Source organism: Anser brachyrhynchus (genome assembly GCF_964034855.1).
Source record: "Anser brachyrhynchus genome assembly, contig: SCAFFOLD_227, whole genome shotgun sequence".
Classification (NCBI taxonomy): domain Eukaryota; kingdom Metazoa; phylum Chordata; class Aves; order Anseriformes; family Anatidae; genus Anser; species Anser brachyrhynchus.
In genome coordinates this window covers 23,175-41,585 of record NW_027663574.1, presented here as the reverse complement: position 1 = coordinate 41,585, position 18,411 = coordinate 23,175, and the positions used below count along the sequence as shown (strand labels likewise).

Sequence of the window (18,411 nt, the reverse complement as noted above, 5' to 3'; positions counted from 1 at the left end):
CCTATGCTCAGGGTCTATCATCCACAACCTAAACGGAGAACAAGATATCCGAAAGATAGGAGGCCTACAGAAAATACTCCCAGTCACTACTTCCTGCCTAACCATCGGAAACCTGGCGCTGATAGGAACCCCATTCCTAGCCGGATTCTACTCAAAAGACCTCATCATCGAAAGCTTAAACACATCATACCTAAATACTTGAGCCCTACTCCTAACCCTTATAGCCACAGCATTCACCGCAACCTACAGCATCCGCATAACCATCCTAGTCCAAGCTGGACAAACCCGAATCCCCCCAATAGTATCAATAAACGAAAACAACCCACTAATCACCGCCCCCCTAACCCGACTCGCCCTAGGCAGCATTACAGCAGGAATAATCATTACCTCTTTCATCACACCAACCAAAACCCCCCCAATAACCATACCCCTTATCACCAAAACCGCTGCCATCCTCATAACAATCCTAGGAATCATCCTAGGCCCCTCATGTACAGGGCCACACCCCTCTAACGGCGCAAGCTTACATAGAAACATTATTAACAGACCTAGACAGATACAAAAACCCCTACAAGACCACGTATTAACTAACCCTGTTAACCCGACTCAGGAGCGCCTATAAGAGCGATTAAAATCTGTGAAAGGAACTCGGCAAATTAATAAGGCCCGACTGTTTACCAAAAACATAGCCTTCAGCAAATTAAACAAGTATTGAAGGTGATGCCTGCCCGGTGACTTAGGTTTAACGGCCGCGGTATCCTAACCGTGCAAAGATAGCGCAATCAATTGTCCCATAAATCGAGACTTGTATGAATGGCTAAACGAGGTCTTAACTGTCTCTCACAGATAATCAGTGAAATTGATCTCCCCGTGCAAAAGCGGGGATGTGAACATAAGACGAGAAGACCCTGTGGAACTTAAAAATCAACGACCACCGCGAATCCTCAATCAACCCCACTGGGGCCACTACCATCGCAGAGCCTGGTCGATATTTTTCGGTTGGGGCGACCTTGGAGGAGAACAAATCCTCCAAAAACAAGACCATACCTCTTTACCTAGAGCTACCCCTCAAAGTGCTAACAGTGACCAGACCCAATATAATTGATTAATGGACCAAGCTACCCCAGGGATAACAGCGCAATCCCCCTCAAGAGCCCATATCGACAGGGGGGTTTACGACCTCGATGTTGGATCAGGACATCCTAATGGTGCAGCCGCTATTAAGGGTTCGTTTGTTCAACGATTAACAGTCCTACGTGATCTGAGTTCAGACCGGAGCAATCCAGGTCGGTTTCTATCTATGACACACTCTCCCCAGTACGAAAGGACCGGGAAAGTGGGGCCAATACCACAAGCACGCCCCCCCCCCTCTAAGCAGTGAAACCAACTAAACCGTGAAGAGGGCCTTCCCCCACCACTTTCAATCCTAGAAAAGGACCAGCTAGAGTGGCAGAGCCCGGCAAGTGCAGAAGGCTTAAGCCCTTTCCCCAGAGGTTCAAATCCTCTCCCTAGCTTCACCCATGATTCAAATAACAACACTAAGCTGCCTCGTTATATCCCTCCTATACATCATCCCAATCCTGATTGCCGTAGCCTTCCTAACCCTAGTAGAACGGAAAATCCTAAGCTACATACAATCCCGCAAAGGCCCTAACGTTGTCGGGCCTTTTGGCCTACTTCAACCATTTGCGGACGGACTGAAACTATTTACCAAAGAGCCCATCCGACCCTCTACCTCTTCCCCACTTCTATTCATTCTGATACCAATACTAGCCCTTGTCCTAGCCCTCACCACTTGAGCACCACTACCACTCCCATTTCCCCTAGCAGATCTAAACCTCGGAGTTCTCTTCCTAATAGCCATGTCAAGCCTAGCCGTCTACTCAGTCCTATGATCAGGCTGAGCCTCGAACTCAAAATACGCACTAATCGGAGCCCTACGGGCAGTAGCACAGACCATTTCATACGAAGTGACACTGGCCATAATCCTGCTATCAATAATCATACTAAGCGGAAGCTACACACTCAGCTCCTTTGCCGTCGCACAGGAGCCTCTATACTTCATTTTCTCCTCATGACCCCTAGCATTAATATGATACGTATCCACCCTAGCAGAGACAAACCGAGCTCCTTTTGACCTCACAGAGGGTGAATCTGAGCTAGTCTCAGGGTTTAACGTTGAATACGCCGCAGGACCCTTCGCCTTATTCTTCCTAGCTGAATATGCGAACATTATGCTAATAAATACACTTACAGCCATCATATTCCTAAACCCAAGCGCCCTAGGGCCACCCACAGAACTATTCCCCGTCATCCTAGCCACAAAAGTCCTCCTACTATCTTCTGGTTTCTTATGGGTCCGAGCTTCATACCCACGATTCCGATATGACCAACTAATGCACCTACTATGAAAAAACTTCCTACCCCTCACACTAGCTCTGTGCCTCTGACACATCAGCATACCTATCTGCTATGCAGGCCTACCTCCTTACATAAGGAAATGTGCCTGAACTACAAAGGGTCACTATGATAAAGTGAACATAGAGGTATAACAGCCCTCTCATTTCCTGTTGACCTTAGAAAAGTAGGAATTGAACCCACACAAGAGAAATCAAAATTCTCCATACTTCCCTTATATTATTTTCTAGTAGAGTCAGCTAATCAAGCTATCGGGCCCATACCCCGAAAATGATGGTTTAACCCCCTCCTCTACTAATGAACCCTTACGCGACCCCAATCATAACCTTCAGCCTCATCTTGGGCACCACAATCACAATTTCCAGCAACCACTGAGTTCTGGCCTGGACAGGACTGGAGATCAACACACTAGCCATCATTCCCCTAATTGCCAAATCCCACCACCCACGAGCAGTAGAAGCCGCAACGAAATACTTCCTAACCCAAGCAGCTGCTTCCGCCCTGGTCCTATTCTCTAGCATAACCAATGCCTGAGTCACTGGCCAATGAGACATCACACAAATAAACCACCCAACCTCCTGTCTACTACTGACAGCAGCAATCGCTATTAAACTGGGCCTAGTGCCATTTCACTTCTGATTCCCAGAAGTACTACAAGGATCGCCACTAATAACAGCCCTGCTACTCTCGACCCTCATAAAATTCCCCCCACTAACCCTGCTCCTACTAACATCCAAATCCCTCGACCCAGCTCTACTCACCGCCATGGCCCTAGCCTCAACAGCACTAGGAGGCTGAATAGGACTGAACCAAACACAAACACGCAAAATCCTAGCCTTCTCGTCCATCTCCCACTTAGGCTGAATCGCCATCATCCTAGTTTACAGCCCCAAATTGGCCTTACTTACCTTCTACCTATACACAATCATAACATCAGCCGTATTCCTAGCCCTTAACAAAATCAAAGCCCTTAACCTATCCATGATCACAACCTCATGAACAAAAACCCCAGTGCTAAACGCCACCCTAATACTAGTACTTTTATCCCTAGCAGGCCTCCCCCCATTAACAGGCTTTATACCAAAGTGACTTATCATCCAAGAACTAACTAAACAGGAAATAACACCAGCAGCCATGGCAATTGCCATGCTATCACTGCTCAGCCTCTTCTTCTACCTACGCCTCGCATACCACTCAACAATTACCCTTCCCCCCAACTCCTCTAACCACATAAAACAATGATACACTAGCAAAGCCCCAAGCACACCTACTGCGGTCCTTGCCTCACTATCAATCCTCTTACTTCCCCTGTCCCCAATAATACATGCCATTGTCTAGAAACTTAGGATAACACCCCAAACCGAAGGCCTTCAAAGCCTTAAATAAGAGTTAAACCCTCTTAGTTTCTGCACATTAAGACTTACAGAATATTAACCTGTATCTTCTGAATGCAAGTCAGACGCTTTAATTAAGCTAAAGCCTCCCTAGACAGATGGGCTTCGATCCCACAAAACTCTAGTTAACAGCTAAATGCCTAAACCAATTGGCTTCTGCCTACAAAGACCCTGACGCACCCTAGTGCGCATCGATGAGCTTGCAACTCAACATGAATTTCACTACAGAGCCGATAAGAAGAGGAATTAAACCTCTGTAAAAAGGACTACAGCCTAACGCTTCAACACTCAGCCATCTTACCCGTCACCTTCATCAACCGATGACTATTTTCCACTAACCATAAGGATATTGGCACCCTGTACCTCATCTTCGGGGCATGAGCAGGAATAGTCGGCACCGCACTCAGCCTATTAATCCGCGCAGAACTAGGACAACCAGGAACTCTCCTAGGCGACGACCAAATTTACAATGTAATCGTTACCGCTCACGCCTTTGTAATAAGCTTCTTTATAGTCATACCCATCATGATCGGAGGATTCGGCAACTGATTAGTCCCCCTCATAATCGGTGCCCCCGACATAGCATTCCCGCGAATAAACAACATAAGCTTTTGACTCCTCCCCCCATCATTCCTCCTCCTACTAGCCTCATCCACTGTAGAAGCTGGCGCCGGCACAGGCTGAACTGTCTACCCTCCCCTAGCAGGTGACCTTGCCCACGCCGGAGCTTCAGTAGACCTGGCTATCTTCTCACTCCACTTAGCCGGTATCTCCTCCATCCTTGGGGCCATCAACTTTATCACCACAGCCATCAACATAAAACCCCCCGCACTCTCACAATACCAAACCCCACTATTTGTCTGATCCGTACTAATTACCGCCATCCTACTCCTTCTATCACTCCCCGTACTCGCCGCCGGTATTACAATATTACTAACTGATCGAAACCTAAACACCACATTCTTCAACCCCGCTGGAGGAGGAGACCCAATCCTGTACCAACACCTATTCTGATTCTTCGGACACCCAGAAGTCTATATTCTGATCCTACCGGGGTTCGGAATCATCTCACACGTAGTCACGTACTACTCAGGCAAAAAGGAGCCCTTCGGCTACATGGGAATAGTCTGAGCCATACTATCCATCGGCTTCCTAGGATTCATCGTCTGAGCTCACCACATGTTTACAGTAGGAATAGACGTTGATACCCGAGCCTACTTTACATCAGCCACTATAATCATTGCCATCCCTACCGGAATCAAAGTATTTAGCTGACTAGCCACCCTGCACGGAGGAACAATCAAATGAGACCCCCCCCAATACTATGAGCTCTAGGATTTATCTTCCTATTTACCATCGGAGGATTAACAGGAATCGTTCTTGCAAACTCTTCCCTAGACATCGCCCTGCACGACACGTACTACGTAGTTGCCCACTTCCACTACGTCCTATCCATAGGCGCCGTCTTTGCCATTCTAGCAGGATTTACTCACTGATTCCCACTACTCACTGGGTTTACCCTACACCAAACATGAGCAAACGCCCACTTCGGGGTAATATTTACAGGAGTAAACCTAACGTTCTTCCCCCAGCACTTCCTAGGCCTAGCAGGAATACCCCGACGATACTCGGACTATCCCGACGCCTACACACTATGAAACACCATTTCCTCCATCGGCTCCCTAATCTCAATAGTAGCCGTAATCATACTAATATTCATCATCTGAGAAGCCTTTCCGGCCAAACGAAAAGTCCTACAACCAGAACTAACTACCACAAACGTTGAATGAATCCACGGCTGCCCTCCCCCATACCATACTTTCGAGGAACCGGCCTTCGTCCAAGTACAAGAAAGGAAGGAATCGAACCCTCACATGCTGGTTTCAAGCCAACTGCATTAACCGCTCATGCTTCTTTCTTATGAGATGTTAGTAAACCAATTACATAGCCTTGTCAAGACTAAATCACAGGTAAAAATCCTGTACATCTCATGTGGCCAACCACTCCCAACTAGGATTCCAAGACGCCTCATCACCCATCATAGAAGAACTCGTTGAATTCCACGACCACGCCCTAATCGTTGCCCTAGCTATCTGCAGCCTAGTTCTCTACCTTTTAGCCCACATACTAACAGAAAAACTCTCGTCCAATGCTGTAGACGCCCAAGAAGTAGAGCTGATCTGGACAATCCTACCTGCTATCGTCCTGGTACTCCTCGCCCTCCCATCCCTACAAATCCTCTACATAATGGACAAAATCGATGAACCAGACCTCACCCTAAAAGCCATCGGCCACCAATGATACTGAAGCTACGAATACACAGACTTCAAAGACCTATCCTTCGACTCCTACATAGTGCCCACCCCAGACTTACCCAACGGCCACTTCCGACTGCTAGAAGTTGACCACCGCGTAGTTATCCCAATAGAATCCCCCATCCGCGTAATCATTACTGCAGGAGACGTACTCCACTCCTGAGCAGTCCCAACGCTCGGAGTTAAAACAGACGCAATCCCAGGCCGACTAAACCAAACTTCATTCATTACCACCCGGCCTGGGATTTTTTACGGACAATGCTCAGAAATTTGCGGGGCTAATCACAGCTACATACCTACTGTAGTAGAATCAACCCCACTCCCACATTTCGAGGCCTGATCGTCCCTTCTATCATCATCCTAATCATTAAGAAGCTATGCAACAGCACTAGCCTTTTAAGCTAGCCAAAGAGGGACTTCCCCCTCCTTAATGATATGCCACAGCTTAACCCCGCACCATGATTTTCAATCATAATTATAACCTGATTAACCCTAGCACTCCTCATCCAACCAAAACTACTAGCCTTCACCACAACCAACCCCCCATCAAATAAGACCTCCCTCACTACCAAACCCACACCATGATCCTGACCATGAACCTAAGCTTCTTTGACCAATTTTCCAGCCCCAATCTATTTGGCATCCCCTTAATCCTACTATCCCTACTCTTCCCAGCCCTACTATTCCCGTCCCCAAACAACCGATGAATCAACAACCGCCTTTCTACTATCCAAACATGACTCCTTCACCTAATCACAAAACAACTAATAGTCCCACTCAACAAAAATGGCCACAAATGAGCCATAATATTTACATCCCTAATAATCATACTTCTTACAATCAACCTTCTAGGCCTCCTTCCATATACATTCACCCCAACCACCCAACTATCTATGAACATAGCCCTAGCCTTCCCACTATGGCTCGCCACACTACTAACAGGCATGTTTAACCATGTACGTGCCCCAGGGCCGGCTTAAAGTAGGCTCTATTGTCCCACTTTACTGCTAAATCCGCCTTCCAGAAGTGGTTTCACCTACAGTTTCACGCTTCTTTCCGTGTGCCCTATGAATAGTAGGAGGAGGAATGATGGGGGGAGGAGTCAAAAGCTTATGTTGTTTATTCGCGGGAATGCTATGTCGGGGGCACCGATTATGAGGGGGACTAATCAGTTGCCGAATCCTCCGATCATGATGGGTATGACTATAAAGAAGCTTATTACAAAGGCGTGAGCGGTAACGATTACATTGTAAATTTGGTCGTCGCCTAGGAGAGTTCCTGGTTGTCCTAGTTCTGCGCGGATTAATAGGCTGAGTGCGGTGCCGACTATTCCTGCTCATGCCCCGAAGATGAGGTACAGGGTGCCAATATCCTTATGGTTAGTGGAAAATAGTCATCGGTTGATGAAGGTGACGGGTAAGATGGCTGAGTGTTGAAGCGTTAGGCTGTAGTCCTTTTTACAGAGGTTTAATTCCTCTTCTTATCGGCTCTGTAGTGAAATTCATGTTGAGTTGCAAGCTCATCGATGCGCACTAGGGTGCGTCAGGGTCTTTGTAGGCAGAAGCCAATTGGTTTAGGCATTTAGCTGTTAACTAGAGTTTTGTGGGATCGAAGCCCATCTGTCTAGGGAGGCTTTAGCTTAATTAAAGCGTCTGACTTGCATTCAGAAGATACAGGTTAATATTCTGTAAGTCTTAATGTGCAGAAACTAAGAGGGTTTAACTCTTATTTAAGGCTTTGAAGGCCTTCGGTTTGGGGTGTTATCCTAAGTTTCTAGACAATGGCATGTATTATTGGGGACAGGGGAAGTAAGAGGATTGATAGTGAGGCAAGGACCGCAGTAGGTGTGCTTGGGGCTTTGCTAGTGTATCATTGTTTTATGTGGTTAGAGGAGTTGGGGGGAAGGGTAATTGTTGAGTGGTATGCGAGGCGTAGGTAGAAGAAGAGGCTGAGCAGTGATAGCATGGCAATTGCCATGGCTGCTGGTGTTATTTCCTGTTTAGTTAGTTCTTGGATGATAAGTCACTTCGGTATAAAGCCTGTTAATGGGGGGAGGCCTGCTAGGGATAAAAGTACTAGTATTAGGGTGGCGTTTAGCACTGGGGTTTTTGTTCATGAGGTTGTGATCATGGATAGGTTAAGGGCTTTGATTTTGTTAAGGGCTAGGAATACGGCTGATGTTATGATTGTGTATAGGTAGAAGGTAAGTAAGGCCAATTTGGGGCTGTAAACTAGGATGATGGCGATTCAGCCTAAGTGGGAGATGGACGAGAAGGCTAGGATTTTGCGTGTTTGTGTTTGGTTCAGTCCTATTCAGCCTCCTAGTGCTGTTGAGGCTAGGGCCATGGCGGTGAGTAGAGCTGGGTCGAGGGATTTGGATGTTAGTAGGAGCAGGGTTAGTGGGGGGAATTTTATGAGGGTCGAGAGTAGCAGGGCTGTTATTAGTGGCGATCCTTGTAGTACTTCTGGGAATCAGAAGTGAAATGGCACTAGGCCCAGTTTAATAGCGATTGCTGCTGTCAGTAGTAGACAGGAGGTTGGGTGGTTTATTTGTGTGATGTCTCATTGGCCAGTGACTCAGGCATTGGTTATGCTAGAGAATAGGACCAGGGCGGAAGCAGCTGCTTGGGTTAGGAAGTATTTCGTTGCGGCTTCTACTGCTCGTGGGTGGTGGGATTTGGCAATTAGGGGAATGATGGCTAGTGTGTTGATCTCCAGTCCTGTCCAGGCCAGAACTCAGTGGTTGCTGGAAATTGTGATTGTGGTGCCCAAGATGAGGCTGAAGGTTATGATTGGGGTCGCGTAAGGGTTCATTAGTAGAGGAGGGGGTTAAACCATCATTTTCGGGGTATGGGCCCGATAGCTTGATTAGCTGACTCTACTAGAAAATAATATAAGGGAAGTATGGAGAATTTTGATTTCTCTTGTGTGGGTTCAATTCCTACTTTTCTAAGGTCAACAGGAAATGAGAGGGCTGTTATACCTCTATGTTCACTTTATCATAGTGACCCTTTGTAGTTCAGGCACATTTCCTTATGTAAGGAGGTAGGCCTGCATAGCAGATAGGTATGCTGATGTGTCAGAGGCACAGAGCTAGTGTGAGGGGTAGGAAGTTTTTTCATAGTAGGTGCATTAGTTGGTCATATCGGAATCGTGGGTATGAAGCTCGGACCCATAAGAAACCAGAAGATAGTAGGAGGACTTTTGTGGCTAGGATGACGGGGAATAGTTCTGTGGGTGGCCCTAGGGCGCTTGGGTTTAGGAATATGATGGCTGTAAGTGTATTTATTAGCATAATGTTCGCATATTCAGCTAGGAAGAATAAGGCGAAGGGTCCTGCGGCGTATTCAACGTTAAACCCTGAGACTAGCTCAGATTCACCCTCTGTGAGGTCAAAAGGAGCTCGGTTTGTCTCTGCTAGGGTGGATACGTATCATATTAATGCTAGGGGTCATGAGGAGAAAATGAAGTATAGAGGCTCCTGTGCGACGGCAAAGGAGCTGAGTGTGTAGCTTCCGCTTAGTATGATTATTGATAGCAGGATTATGGCCAGTGTCACTTCGTATGAAATGGTCTGTGCTACTGCCCGTAGGGCTCCGATTAGTGCGTATTTTGAGTTCGAGGCTCAGCCTGATCATAGGACTGAGTAGACGGCTAGGCTTGACATGGCTATTAGGAAGAGAACTCCGAGGTTTAGATCTGCTAGGGGAAATGGGAGTGGTAGTGGTGCTCAAGTGGTGAGGGCTAGGACAAGGGCTAGTATTGGTATCAGAATGAATAGAAGTGGGGAAGAGGTAGAGGGTCGGATGGGCTCTTTGGTAAATAGTTTCAGTCCGTCCGCAAATGGTTGAAGTAGGCCAAAAGGCCCGACAACGTTAGGGCCTTTGCGGGATTGTATGTAGCTTAGGATTTTCCGTTCTACTAGGGTTAGGAAGGCTACGGCAATCAGGATTGGGATGATGTATAGGAGGGATATAACGAGGCAGCTTAGTGTTGTTATTTGAATCATGGGTGAAGCTAGGGAGAGGATTTGAACCTCTGGGGAAAGGGCTTAAGCCTTCTGCACTTGCCGGGCTCTGCCACTCTAGCTGGTCCTTTTCTAGGATTGAAAGTGGTGGGGGAAGGCCCTCTTCACGGTTTAGTTGGTTTCACTGCTTAGAGGGGGGGGGGCGTGCTTGTGGTATTGGCCCCACTTTCCCGGTCCTTTCGTACTGGGGAGAGTGTGTCATAGATAGAAACCGACCTGGATTGCTCCGGTCTGAACTCAGATCACGTAGGACTGTTAATCGTTGAACAAACGAACCCTTAATAGCGGCTGCACCATTAGGATGTCCTGATCCAACATCGAGGTCGTAAACCCCCCTGTCGATATGGGCTCTTGAGGGGGATTGCGCTGTTATCCCTGGGGTAGCTTGGTCCATTAATCAATTATATTGGGTCTGGTCACTGTTAGCACTTTGAGGGGTAGCTCTAGGTAAAGAGGTATGGTCTTGTTTTTGGAGGATTTGTTCTCCTCCAAGGTCGCCCCAACCGAAAAATATCGACCAGGCTCTGCGATGGTAGTGGCCCCAGTGGGGTTGATTGAGGATTCGCGGTGGTCGTTGATTTTTAAGTTCCACAGGGTCTTCTCGTCTTATGTTCACATCCCCGCTTTTGCACGGGGAGATCAATTTCACTGATTATCTGTGAGAGACAGTTAAGACCTCGTTTAGCCATTCATACAAGTCTCGATTTATGGGACAATTGATTGCGCTATCTTTGCACGGTTAGGATACCGCGGCCGTTAAACCTAAGTCACCGGGCAGGCATCACCTTCAATACTTGTTTAATTTGCTGAAGGCTATGTTTTTGGTAAACAGTCGGGCCTTATTAATTTGCCGAGTTCCTTTCACAGATTTTAATCGCTCTTATAGGCGCTCCTGAGTCGGGTTAACAGGGTTAGTTAATACGTGGTCTTGTAGGGGTTTTTGTATCTGTCTAGGTCTGTTAATAATGTTTCTATGTAAGCTTGCGCCGTTAGAGGGGTGTGGCCCTGTACATGAGGGGCCTAGGATGATTCCTAGGATTGTTATGAGGATGGCAGCGGTTTTGGTGATAAGGGGTATGGTTATTGGGGGGGTTTTGGTTGGTGTGATGAAAGAGGTAATGATTATTCCTGCTGTAATGCTGCCTAGGGCGAGTCGGGTTAGGGGGGCGGTGATTAGTGGGTTGTTTTCGTTTATTGATACTATTGGGGGGATTCGGGTTTGTCCAGCTTGGACTAGGATGGTTATGCGGATGCTGTAGGTTGCGGTGAATGCTGTGGCTATAAGGGTTAGGAGTAGGGCTCAAGTATTTAGGTATGATGTGTTTAAGCTTTCGATGATGAGGTCTTTTGAGTAGAATCCGGCTAGGAATGGGGTTCCTATCAGCGCCAGGTTTCCGATGGTTAGGCAGGAAGTAGTGACTGGGAGTATTTTCTGTAGGCCTCCTATCTTTCGGATATCTTGTTCTCCGTTTAGGTTGTGGATGATAGACCCTGAGCATAGGAATAGTATGGCTTTAAAGAAGGCATGGGTTGAGATGTGTAGGAAGGCTAGTTGTGGGAGGTTTAGTCCGATAGTGACTATTATTAGTCCTAGTTGGCTGGATGTTGAGAAAGCAATGATTTTTTTGATGTCATTTTGGGTTAGGGCGCATGTGGCAGCGAATAGGGTTGATAGAGCACCTAGGCATAGGCAGGCAGTTAGGGCTGTCTGGTTGGTGGCTAGCAGGGGGTGCATGCGGATGAGCAGGAAGATTCCGGCTACTACTATGGTACTGGAGTGCAGTAGGGCTGATACTGGGGTGGGGCCTTCTATTGCTGCGGGCAGTCATGGGTGGAGTCCAAATTGGGCGGATTTTCCTGCGGCTGCGAGGATTAATCCTATGAGGGGGAGGATTGGGGTTTGGTGGGGGTGTACGGCTTGTTGGATCTCTCAGGTGTTGAATGTTGAAGCTAGTCATGCTATGCTCAGGATCAGTCCGATGTCTCCGATTCGGTTGTAGATTACGGCTCGTAGGGCGGCGGTGTTGGCATCTGCTCGGCCTTGTCATCAGCCGATGAGAAGGAAGGACATGATTCGTACTCCTTCCCAGCCTACGAATAGGAGGAATATGTTGTTTGCGGTTGTTAGGAGGAGTATGGCGACTAGGAATGTCAGTAGGTAGGTGAAAAATTTTGTTACGTATGGCTCTGAGGCCATGTATCATATGGCGAATTGTAGGATTGATCATGTTACAAATAGGGCGATTGGAAGAAATGTTATTGAGTATTGGTCTATTTTTAGGCTCAGGGGGATTTTAAAGTTTATAATGAATTTTCACTCCCAGTGGCAGGTGACAGATTCTACTCCCGAGTAGATGAATGCGGTTGTAGGGGCTAGGCTAATTAGGAATGCGGTTTTAACAGCGCGGGTGGTGGCTTGTGGGGTGTTTTTAAAGTTTTTAAATAGAAATGGCAGGATGATTGGGGTTAGGAGGATTGTCAGCGTGAGTAGTGTGAGGGAGTTGATTAGTAGTGTGGGGTTCACTCCTTTTACTTGGATTTGCACCAAGATGGGTGGTTCCTAAGACCAGTGGATTGCTGTTATCCTTTAAAAGTAAGGGGGCTGAGGTTTTAGGCTCAGATGTAAGAGTTAGCAGCTCTTGTTGGTTAAACCCTCCCCTCGGCAGGTAAGAAGGTTTGAACTTCTATTCTTAGAATCACAGTCTAATGTTTGGTTTAAACTATACTTGCATGAGGGGATTCCGGAGATCAGTTCGGGTTTGAGGATTAGGAGGAATATTGGGATAATGTGGAGTGTTATGAGCAGGTGTTCTCGCGTGGTTGAGTTTTGCATAGATGTGATGTGGGAGGGGATTGAGCCTCGTTGGGTCATTAGTAGTATGAATAAGGTGTAGGAGGCGGTTAGTAGGGTTGCGATTCCTGTTAGGATGATCGTGAAGGCAGATCAGTTGAATAAGGTGATTATAATGGTTAGCTCTGCTATGAGGTTTGTTGTTGGGGGTAAGGCTATGTTTGTTAGATTGGCCAGCAATCATCAAGTAGCTATGAGTGGTAGGAGAGGTTGTAGGCCTCGTGTGAGTAGTAGAATTCGGCTGTGCGTACGTTCATAGTTTGTGTTGGCTAGGCAGAATAGTATGGAGGAAGTTAGTCCATGGGAAATTATTAGGATCATTGCCCCTGAGAATGATCAGTGGGTTTGGATTATTCCTGCGGCGATAACTAGGCCTATGTGGCTAACGGATGAATAAGCGATTAGTGATTTTAGGTCTGTCTGTCGTAGGCAGATTGAGCTAGTCATTAGGGCGCCTCATAGGGCCAGGGTTAGGAAGGGGTAGTGCAGGAGGTTGGACAGTGGGCCCATAAATAGAGTGACTCGTATAATTCCGTATCCTCCTAGCTTTAGTAGTAGGGCGGCGAGGAGTATTGAGCCTGCGATGGGTGCTTCTACGTGGGCTTTTGGCAGTCAGAGGTGTAGGCCGTATAGTGGGGCTTTTACTATGAATGCTATGAGCAGTGCTAGACCTGATAGTATTCCTGTCCATGAGGTGGATAGGGTTGGGTGGGTTAGTTGTAGGGTTGGCAGGTGCAGGGTGCCAATTTTCACGTATAGGTGTATGATTGTGATTAGCAGGGGTAGAGAGCTTACTGGCGTGTAGAATAGCAGGTAGATGCCAGCGCTTAGGCGTTCTGGTTGGTTCCCCCATCGGGTGATTAAGATTAGGGTGGGAATGAGGGTTGCTTCAAATGAGATGTAAAATAGTGCTAGTTCTGTGGTGGAAAAGGCTAGTAGGATGAATGGCTGGACTGCGACTAAGGTTGAGATAAAGATTCGTTTGCGTTGTAGGGGTTCTTGTTGCAGGTGGTTTTGGCTTGCTATGATTATGAGTGGGAGTAGTCAGCAGGATAGTACTAGGAGGGGGGATGAGATTTGGTCAATTCCTGTTCAGTTGGATAAAAATTTGTAGGGGTAGTAGGTTGGGATTAATCACTGTAGGCTTAGGGCAGCGATTAGGAGGCTGTATAAGGTGGTGTTAGTCCATAGAAATTTTGGTGGAGACAGCAGGGCTGTTGGAAGAAGTATGATTGTGGGTAGGATGATTTTTAGCATTGCAGGAGGTTTAGGTTGTGTAGATGGTCGGAGCCATGTGTGCGGGTGGAGGCTACTAGGATGGCCAGGCCTGTGCCCGCCTCACACGCTGAGAAGGTTAGCATGAGAATTGGTACCATGGTGAATGAGGAGACTTGGTTTTCGATGGATCATATTGATAGGCCTACGAATATCGATAATATTATGCTTTCAAGGCATAGTAGGGCGGATACTAGGTGGGTTCGGTGGAAGGCTAGTCCTAGTCCGCTGAAAATGAAGGCTGAGTAGAAGCTTAAATGTAGGGGCGACATAAGAAAGTTACAGGGTTGGCTGTAATCTGCTGGGTCGAAACCAGCTATCTTTTTGGTTAGACTAACTTTCTGTTATTCTGCTCATTCTAGGCCCCCTTGAATTCACTCGTAGGCCAGTCCGAGTGTTAGGAGAAGGAGGATCACTACAGTTCAGGTGAGGGTCATTAGGGGGGATTGGAGTTGGACGGCTCATGGCAGGGGGAGTAGGAGGGCGATTTCTAGGTCGAATAGGACGAACAGGATGGCTACTGAGGAAGAATCGGACTGAGAATGGTAATCGAGCAGATCCAAGTGGGTCGAATCCACATTCGTACGGTGAGAGTTTCTCTGAGTCGGGGTTTATTTGGGCGAGTCAGAAGTTTAATGCGGTTAGGGCGGCGCTTAGGATTGATGATAGGGCGAATATGAACATGAGTGCGTTCATTGCTCTCCTCTGGGTTTATACCAGATTCTAGAGATTGGAAGTCAATTGTAATTAATATACTAGAAGAGCAAGATCCTCATCAGTAGATGGTTATGTAGAGGAATAGTCAGATGACGTCTACGAAGTGTCAGTATCAGGCTGCTGCCTCGAATCCGAAGTGGTGGTCTGATGTAAAGTGGAACTTGATCAGTCGGAAGAGGCAGACGGTCAGGAAGGAGGATCCGATGATTACGTGGAGTCCGTGGAATCCAGTGGCAACGAAGAAGGTAGATCCGTAGACGCTATCGGCGATTGAGAATGGGGCTTCGTGGTATTCTATTGCTTGTAGGGCTGTGAAGTAGAATCCCAGGAGGATCGTTAGGGTTAGGGCGTGGATGGCGTGTTTTCGGTTTCCTTCTGTGATGCTGTGATGGGCTCACGTTACGGTAACGCCTGAGGCTAGTAGGATGGCTGTGTTTAGTAGGGGGACTTCTATCGGGTTGAGTGGTTTAATTCCTGTTGGGGGTCGTTGGCCTCCTAGTTCTGGGGTTGGGGCCAGGCTCGAGTGGAAGAACGCTCAGAAGAACCCTAAGAAGAAGAATGCTTCGGATGTGATGAAAAGGATTATGCCGTATCGTAGGCCTTTTTGGACTGTGGGAGTGTGATGGCCTTGGAAGGTGCTTTCTCGTACAATGTCTCGTCATCATTGGAGTATTACTAGGAGTATTGAGATGAGGCCTAGGGTTAGTAGTATGGATGAGTTGTAGTGGAATCACATGATTAATCCTGAGGTTGTGAGTAGGGCGGCGGCTGCCCCGAAGATTGGTCAAGGGCTTGGGTCAACTATGTGGTATGAGTGTGCTTGGTGTGCCATTAGATGTTTTCTTGTAAGTATAGGCTTAGAAGGAGCACGAAGACGTAGGCCTGGATTATGGCTACTGCTACTTCTAGGATGGTTAGGAGTAGTAGGATGATTATTGTTAGGATGGATACTGCAGGAAGGGTGGGTATTAATGCAATGGAGGCTGTAGAGATGAGTTGGATGAGTAAGTGTCCTGCTGTAAGGTTGGCTGTAAGGCGGACTCCGAGGGCTAGGGGGCGGATTAGTAGGCTGGTTGTTTCGATCAGGATTAGTGCGGGGATTAGGGGTGTAGGGGTACCTTCGGGTAATAGGTGGGCTAAAGAGGCTGATGGTTGGTTTCGTAGGCCTGTTAGTAGTGTGGCGAGCCATAGTGGGAAGGCTAGGGCTATGTTCGTAGATAGTTGGGTGGTTGGGGTGAATGTATATGGAAGGAGGCCTAGAAGGTTGATTGTAAGAAGTATGATTATTAGGGATGTAAATATTATGGCTCATTTGTGGCCATTTTTGTTGAGTGGGACTATTAGTTGTTTTGTGATTAGGTGAAGGAGTCATGTTTGGATAGTAGAAAGGCGGTTGTTGATTCATCGGTTGTTTGGGGACGGGAATAGTAGGGCTGGGAAGAGTAGGGATAGTAGGATTAAGGGGATGCCGAATAGATTGGGGCTGGAAAATTGGTCAAAGAAGCTTAGGTTCATGGTCAGGATCATGGTGTGGGTTTGGTAGTGAGGGAGGTCTTATTTGATGGGGGGTTGGTTGTGGTGAAGGCTAGTAGTTTTGGTTGGATGAGGAGTGCTAGGGTTAATCAGGTTATAATTATGATTGAAAATCATGGTGCGGGGTTAAGCTGTGGCATATCATTAAGGAGGGGGAAGTCCCTCTTTGGCTAGCTTAAAAGGCTAGTGCTGTTGCATAGCTTCTTAATGATTAGGATGATGATAGAAGGGACGATCAGGCCTCGAAATGTGGGAGTGGGGTTGATTCTACTACAATGGGTATGTAGCTGTGATTAGCCCCGCAAATTTCTGAGCATTGTCCGTAAAAAATCCCAGGCCGGGTGGTAATGAATGAAGTTTGGTTTAGTCGGCCTGGGATTGCGTCTGTTTTAACTCCGAGCGTTGGGACTGCTCAGGAGTGGAGTACGTCTCCTGCAGTAATGATTACGCGGATGGGGGATTCTATTGGGATAACTACGCGGTGGTCAACTTCTAGCAGTCGGAAGTGGCCGTTGGGTAAGTCTGGGGTGGGCACTATGTAGGAGTCGAATGATAGGTCTTTGAAGTCTGTGTATTCGTAGCTTCAGTATCATTGGTGGCCGATGGCTTTTAGGGTGAGGTCTGGTTCGTCGATTTCGTCCATTATGTAGAGGATTTGTAGGGATGGGAGGGCGAGGAGTACCAGGACGATAGCAGGTAGGATTGTCCAGATCAGCTCTACTTCTTGGGCGTCTACAGCATTGGACGAGAGTTTTTCTGTTAGTATGTGGGCTAAAAGGTAGAGAACTAGGCTGCAGATAGCTAGGGCAACGATTAGGGCGTGGTCGTGGAATTCAACGAGTTCTTCTATGATGGGTGATGAGGCGTCTTGGAATCCTAGTTGGGAGTGGTTGGCCACATGAGATGTACAGGATTTTTACCTGTGATTTAGTCTTGACAAGGCTATGTAATTGGTTTACTAACGTCTCATAAGAAAGAAGCATGAGCGGTTAACCTCCTGGGAGACCCAGAAAACTTCACCCCAGCAAACCCGCTAGTAACCCCACCACACATCAAGCCAGAATGATACTTCCTATTCGCCTACGCCATCCTACGTTCAATCCCAAATAAACTAGGAGGCGTATTAGCACTGGCCACCTCCGTACTGATCCTATTCCTAATCCCATTCCTGCACAAATCAAAACAACGAGCAATAACATTCCGACCACTCTCCCAGCTCCTATTCTGAGTACTAGTCGCCGACCTCCTCGTCCTAACATGAGTAGGAAGCCAACCCGTCGAACACCCATTCATCATCATCGGCCAACTCGCTTCAATCGCCTACTTCACTATCCTCCTATTTCTCCTCCCCGCCGCAAGCGCCCTAGAAAACAAAATACTCAACTGCTAAATACTCTAATAGTTTATAAAAACATTGGTCTTGTAAACCAAAGATTGAAGACTTACCACTTCTTAGAGTACCCCAAACTCAGAAAAAAAGGACTCAAACCTTTATCTCCAGCTCCCAAAGCTGGCATTTTCAATAAACTATTCTCTGACCCTAACCCCTAAACCGCCCGAATAGCACCCCGCGACAACCCCCGCACAAGCTCCAATACAACAAACAAAGTCAACAACAGCCCCCAACCCGCCACTAAAAACATCCCTGCCCCATGTGAATAAAACATGGAAACTCCACTAAAATCCGACCGAACAACAAACACCCCAACATTATTCACAGTAGAAACCCCGAACTTCCAAGCCCCCATAAACCCCCCAAACACCAACCCCCCAAAAACAATTGCCACAAACGCTACTGCACATCCAATCACCCGTCAATCCCCCCAAGCCCCAGGGAAAGGCTCCGCTGCTAAAGCTACTGAATAAACAAACACCACCAGC

General features: G+C 47.3%; 1 long non-coding RNA gene across 3 annotated transcripts in view; it reads right to left on the bottom strand.

Annotated features, from left to right (window-relative positions):
* The window catches only part of LOC308187225, a 69,178-nt gene extending 53,031 nt beyond the window's left edge, over positions 1–16,147 (bottom strand). Inside the window, exon 1 of one of the 3 annotated variants that reach the window (XR_013944530.1) lies at positions 16,116–16,147. This is a non-coding gene — a long non-coding RNA (uncharacterized lncRNA). Of the gene's footprint in view, positions 1–6,657; positions 7,037–16,115 lie in introns of those variants that run through there. The other 2 variants (XR_013944531.1, XR_013944532.1) reach the window with 2 other exon arrangements.
* Positions 16,148–18,411: the final 2,264 nt, after the last annotated feature.